Raw genomic sequence first — 6,580 nt, 5'->3', positions numbered from 1 at the left:
GAGTTAAGTAGACCAAGTTATGGTCATTATACTATTGCTGGTCAATTGATATCAAATTAGGTCAATTTTAGGTCAATTTGGTCAACTTTGGTTCGGCCAGTTTTTGGACCCGAACTTGTGCAAGCTTTTTGACTTGCTTATGGTCATTTCTGGGTTTTTGTGTCTTCATAAGACTTGTAGGTATGGGTCTTAACTATTCATGGTTAAAATTTCAGGTCAATTGGACCTGTTTTGAGTGAGTTATGGCCTAAACACTAACTGCTGCCCAATTGGTCAGTTTTTAGGTCTTAATTGCACTTAATCCGAATTGGTCATTTTTCATATCACCTTGCAAGCAGAATTTTGGTATGCTTTCTCAATGAAAGTTGGCACATTTTGTGCCTAGTTCCACCTCCAATTGGTCTCATACTAATTGAGGTTACATATTTAAACTTATTGGCTAAAATGTACACTGCCCTTAGTTACCTTGCTTAAACACACATCAATCACACACTTACCTTGCAATATGTTTACTTCCCTACCAAATCTGTTTTGGTACATTACCAAAAACATATTCCACTTTGCATTAACATCACTTTGGGCAGATTACAATTATCCTCAACACACCAAATATAATTCTAATTTCCAATGTCCAAATACAATTACACATACACATAAACATTACTAGTTTTTACATACACTTTACACAACAATTTCATATTCATATCCATCTATCCTTAATGCTACAATTCTGCCTATATCTTCATGAACACATACACTTATCCAAGAGTTCCAAGGCTGCCGAAAATCTTCCTCAATACCAAGTTTTCCACAATTCATCAATTTTCCATCCAAGTGCAAAAATCACCATATATATATATGAAGTAATTTACTAGGATATTAAATCACCATAACCAACATAATTCTCATCAATTATATGTACAAATACTTAATCAATACATGAATACATGGCTGCCCAAAAATGGATATCTCAATAACTCTTCAAACTTAAAAATTTCCTTCACAAAACCAACACCCATAACATGTACACAAAGTTTAACAAAGAAATCTTCAAAAATGTAAACTTACCTCATATGTGTGACCCTTGCTGCCCTTGACAACTCCACTATTTCCTCTCCTAATGGCTGCCCAAGGATTGTTCTTGATGTGAGGATAAACTTTCATGAAGGGACTTGTTGGATTTATGGCATGAAAGTGAAGATTGGAGTTCATGCATGGAGCTTGGAAGCTTTGGCCATGGAGTTCTTCTTGGACACGGCTGAATTTTTGAGGTTGAAGAAGGAAATGAATCTGCTGTCCAAATGCAGATTAAGTGGTCCACTTTAGGTGTGAGTGGAGCACTAAGTGGAAAGATAATGTTAATTTATTCAAAAGTTTCAATTTCCCACATTTAACTCCCCATTTTTGCTATTTACATTAGGTACCCCTAAATTAATTTTTCATTATATTTTTCAAGTGTAATATTATTTATTTTTGATGGACATTTAGGTCAAAAGACAATTCGGGATGTCAAATGACCATAATGCCCCTGTTCGGGTTGCATTCCCGATTTTTCAGAATAATCGGTTTTGTCTGTTTTTCGATTTCTCACTTTTCTTTGTACTAATTATTTAATTTTTCTTTGATATTTCTAATGATATTTATACTTCAATAAGAGTCTATTTAAGTCCTAAAAATATTTTCCAGGGTTCCCCGCAGTCCAGGGCTAGTCAACGGTTCACGCCGTGACTTCCCGGTGCGGTCACCCATCGCTAGGGTTCCCGGCTCGCTTAACTTGGTTACATTTCTTTGCTATTATTTTTCCTTTGTTTTTCTTGTATTTTCTTTTCTTGTATTTCATTATTTTATGTCTCCTCACTCATATTGAAGTGTAGTTCTAGGCATCCTAGCTGTCCGGGCAACACTGGTCACCGGAACAGTAGAACGCACTACCGAACATAGGGGTGTTACATTCATCATATCCATAAAAGCAGCCGGAGCATTAGTTAACCCGAATGGCATGACCAAGAACTCATAATGGCCATAGCGGGTTCTGAAGGCAGTTTTAGGAATACTCTGCTCTTGTACTCTTAACTGATAATAACCTGATCTCAGGTCAATTTTGGAGCACACAGTTGCACCTCTCAACTGATCAAATAAGTCATCAATGCGAGGCAATGGGTATCTGTTCTTTATTGTCACCTTATTTAACTGCCGATAGTCAATGCATAACTGAAGGGTGCCATCTTTCTTTTTTACAAACAACACTGGTGCTCCCCAAGGTGACATACTAGGGCGGATAAAGCCCTTGTTAAGTAATTCTTGCAATTGCACTTTCAACTCCTTTAATTCTGCAGGTGCCATTCTGTATGGGATTATGGAGATTGGTTCCACACCAGGCGTAACATCAATTTCAAACTGCACTTCTCTTTCTAGAGGTAATCCTAGCAATTCATCAGGAAACACATCCGGAAAGTCACATACAGTAGAAATGTCCCTCAGTGCTGGACTCCTCACTTGGGTGTTTATCACATGTGCCAAGTACGCCTCACACCTTTTCCTAATCATTTTTTTTGGCTAATGCAGCTGAAATGATGTTTCAAGGCAATAACTGCCTCTCCCCGTGTATTACTACATCACCATACTGAGGAAGACCAAAAGTGACTGTCTTCAGTCTACAGTCAATCATGGCGTGATGCCTGGCTAACCAATCCATGCCTAAGATAATGTCATAATCTCTGAAGGGCATTTCAATTAAATCAGGCAAAAAAGTTTGTCCTTGGATCACTAAAGGACAATCCCTATATAATTTATTTACCTTGACCTCCTGGCCTAATGGACTAGTTACTAGCACATCATAATCCATTGGTACACACTGAATAGCAGTAGAACACATCACACTAGCACTAACATATGAATGTGTGGAGCCAGGATCAAATAACACATGTACATCTTGGTCAAGGATGGAAAAATTACCAGCTACAACGTCTGATGTTTCAGCCTCCTCCCTCTGACGCATGGTATATACTCTGACTGGTGCGCCACTGGGTACTGGCCGGTTAACAGTGCTTTGACTTCCAGGAGTGTTACTAGGACCCCTACCTCTTCCTCTACCTCTAGTAGCTGACTGTGACCCTCTAGGTGCAGAGACTTGGGCTGATCCTTCACATGAAGTAGAAGGTCCAAACCGGCGCAGACTAGTGCAATCCTTAGCGAAATGTTCCCTCCCTCCACAGTTAAAACATGCACCGGTGGCCTTAAAACAAACCCCACTGTGAGTTCTTCCACAAGTTTCACACTGTCGTAGTGATAGAGCTCCTCGGGGTTCCTGCTGGGTTTGCTGACAAGACCGGGGTGGTCTTTAGCCAGAAAATCTACCTCTGCCCGATCTACGGGAACTGGATCCCCTAAACTATTTCCTCTTTCCAGAACCACTCTCAGATGTTTGTCTCGTAGTCTTTTCAGTCTTCTCTTTCTCTTGTGTACCCTTCTTTACTGCCCCTTCAAATTCTATCCTTTCCAGTTCTAGGGCCTGTGAGATCAACTCAGCGAAATTCTGATGTCGAAAACCCACAACTTGCATTCTTAGATTCGGCCTTAACCCAGACTCAAACTTCTTACATCTGTCTCTGGGGGTGGAGACTAAGCTTCCAGCATAGTGGCTTAGCCTTGAGAAGTCTCTCTCATACTCTGCTATGGTTCTGTCTCCTTGTTTCAAACTCAAGAATTCTTGTAATTTCATATCTACATACGCATCAGGAACCCATTTCCTTCGAAACTCTCTCAAAAAGTCTAACCAGGTTAACACGGGTGGCTCAACCAGGCTGTGGGGGATGGTCTTCCACCATTCATATGCATCCCCTTGGAGAAAAGATATTGAATACTCAAATTTTAATTCTTCAGTACACTGCAGCTTTCTGAAAACTCATTCCATTCTTTCCAACCATTGTTCTGCCTCCAGTGGATCCACAGTGCCTTTGAACTTGGTGGCCCCAAATTTCATCAATTTTTCATACTGCCGAGCTGAGGGCTGTGGTTGTGCTACAGGTGCTTGCATCTGAGCTTGGGGTGGCACATTACCCGCCATTTGCTGGAAAAATGCAGCCATCTGCTGTATAAACTGAGCAGGGGACTACGTTGCTAGAGTAGGAGCTGGAGTAGCTGATCCACTCACGTTCTGGAGTGCTGGGGCTTCCCCTTGAACCTCAGCCTCAACAGATTGTTCTTCGGAATGATCTCCTCCTTCCATTCCGTTTTCCCAAATTTTCTATTTCCTGAGATCAAACACAAGGAGGTTGACCTCCGTTAGTGCATATTCATGATATAAATACGTCATATGTATCAATTAAAGACACTTAGCAGTTGTACTAATCAAAGAAATATTCATACACATAGTCAAAATTTATTGAAAAAAACCATGCTCCGATACCACTAAAACATGTCACACCTTACCCCTCTGTAAGACATAATATGATCCCGTAGAATACTTAATGAACTACCGAACTTCACCTACCGATAACTCATTAAGTACCCTACAAGGGATTTTAAAACAATTTTCTTACATTTTGGAAGTGGTGAGTATTTTGGTAGGAATTAAAAACCATTTATTCAAAGTTTAAATACTAGTAAAAATTTTTGTCCATTTTAATTTTGCCACAAATTTTATAAAAATTTTGATAGAGTTCTGTTTGTAATTGGAGAAAACAGTTCTTCAAATACTTGAAAAAAACACTTCCAAAAATTTTTCACAACTCTCAACCTCCAATAAACCTCAAATCAACTCAATTCAATTCACTTCAAAATAATTCCACAATCCAATCAAAATTTATCATCACAAAATATTTAATAACTTCATTCACAAGGCATAAAGTATGAAATTCACAAGCACAAATAATAATTTACAGAAGGAAATCCAAAAATAATATTATTACAATTTATTTTACAACTGCTCAACTTTACATTGATACATACAATATTCCTATATTTACATCAAAATTAACGACAAGGGTATAAAATAATACCCGTACAAAAAGACCGGTGTAATTCTCAATTCAATAGCAGCTCACTCTGCTGCTTTCTCCTTGCTCTTATCTACGACAGCAAAATAAGCTATCGCTGAGTATAAAAATACTCAGTGGTGCACAATAAAAATTTGAAATACAATACATAAATCATTCATTATCAAAACACAGTTTAAATATTTCTCAATCACATTTCGTAAACTATCAGAGCTCATAATAACACAATTTAGTCAAATAATTTAAGAAACACAGTGTTGCCAATTCATACACAACTTAAACCATAACACAAAATTTTTTATCAATGCCGTGCTGTACACCATGACAAAGCAATCTACAACCACACTAATCAAAATCAACGAGGGAGGTGGCTAGCTAGCCAATGAGTACTCATCCGATCTCAACCTCAACTTGCAAGCCAGAGAGGGAGGAAAATGAACGATCTCAACCCCATAAATGGAGGAGGAATAATGTGATACTGTCATGCTAAGTGTGAACACAAAATCAATTCAAAACAATTTATTCAAATAATTTATGAGACATCTGGTCAATTTTCAAATTCATATTCACAATCATAAATGGCAACACAATTCATAATTAACTCAAAAAAAATCAAATTTTCAAGAATCATATATTTAAACAAAAATTACTATGCACAGACCTGACGTGAGTCGCCTCTAGGCCTTGACTCAGTCTCTCAGAGCTTCCAAGCCTTTTTCAGCTGAAACACACAGTTTCACAGTGTTTCAGTGCCATAACTTAGCATAATTCCAAAATAAATTTAACTTCACTTTTGCCTAGCTTTAATGTGCTAAATTCGACGTTCTCGAAATTTTTGTGTTTCGGGTTACTATTCATTACACTATTCCAGTCAAATTATTGACTTTTTAAGGCTTGATAGGTATGGGAACTCCAACTTCACCCACATACCACATTTTGGTCATTAAATTTGTTGGTTTTGGTCATTTTCTCAAAGCTTAAGTCCTTTAGGCAAAATTGCCAAATTTTCAGTTTTGGTGTCCCTAGTTGCACTGTTCCATAAGTAATTTTACTGTTGGAATTTAGCAAAACTTCCTTCATAGAAAATGTTCCTTATTGTCTTAAGTTTATTCTCATTTTTGAATCACCCCAATTGGAGTTTTTTAGCTCAAGTTATGGCCATTTGAACCATGGCTGCCGGATTGGAAACAACCCAGATTTTCTGGGCAATTTTGGTGCTAGCAGTTTTGGGTCACCAAATTGGGGTGGCCAAATGACTTGGTTGCTGGCAGAATTTGGGTTTGTGTTCTTTATGAAAGTTTTAGATTTATATCTCATCTAACCACTGGTAAAATTTCAAGTCATTTGGACCTGCCTAGCTCGAGTTATGACCAAATGAGAAAACACTGTTCATTTGGTCAGTTTGTACATGGCAGCCTGCACTTATCCAACTTTGGTCAATTTGTTCACTAGGTTTTGGTCACTTTTTGGGCATGGTTCCTAAATGAAAATTGTGTCATTTTATGTCTATTTTCATCTCCAATTGGTCCCATATCAATTGGACTTGTAAAATTTCATTTTTGGTCCTTTAAAGTTGACTTGGT

Source organism: Hevea brasiliensis, chromosome 14, assembly GCF_030052815.1.
Source record: "Hevea brasiliensis isolate MT/VB/25A 57/8 chromosome 14, ASM3005281v1, whole genome shotgun sequence".
Lineage (NCBI taxonomy): Eukaryota > Viridiplantae > Streptophyta > Magnoliopsida > Malpighiales > Euphorbiaceae > Hevea > Hevea brasiliensis.
The sequence above is the reverse complement of the archived record's forward strand: the minus strand, read 5'-3'. Positions refer to the sequence as shown.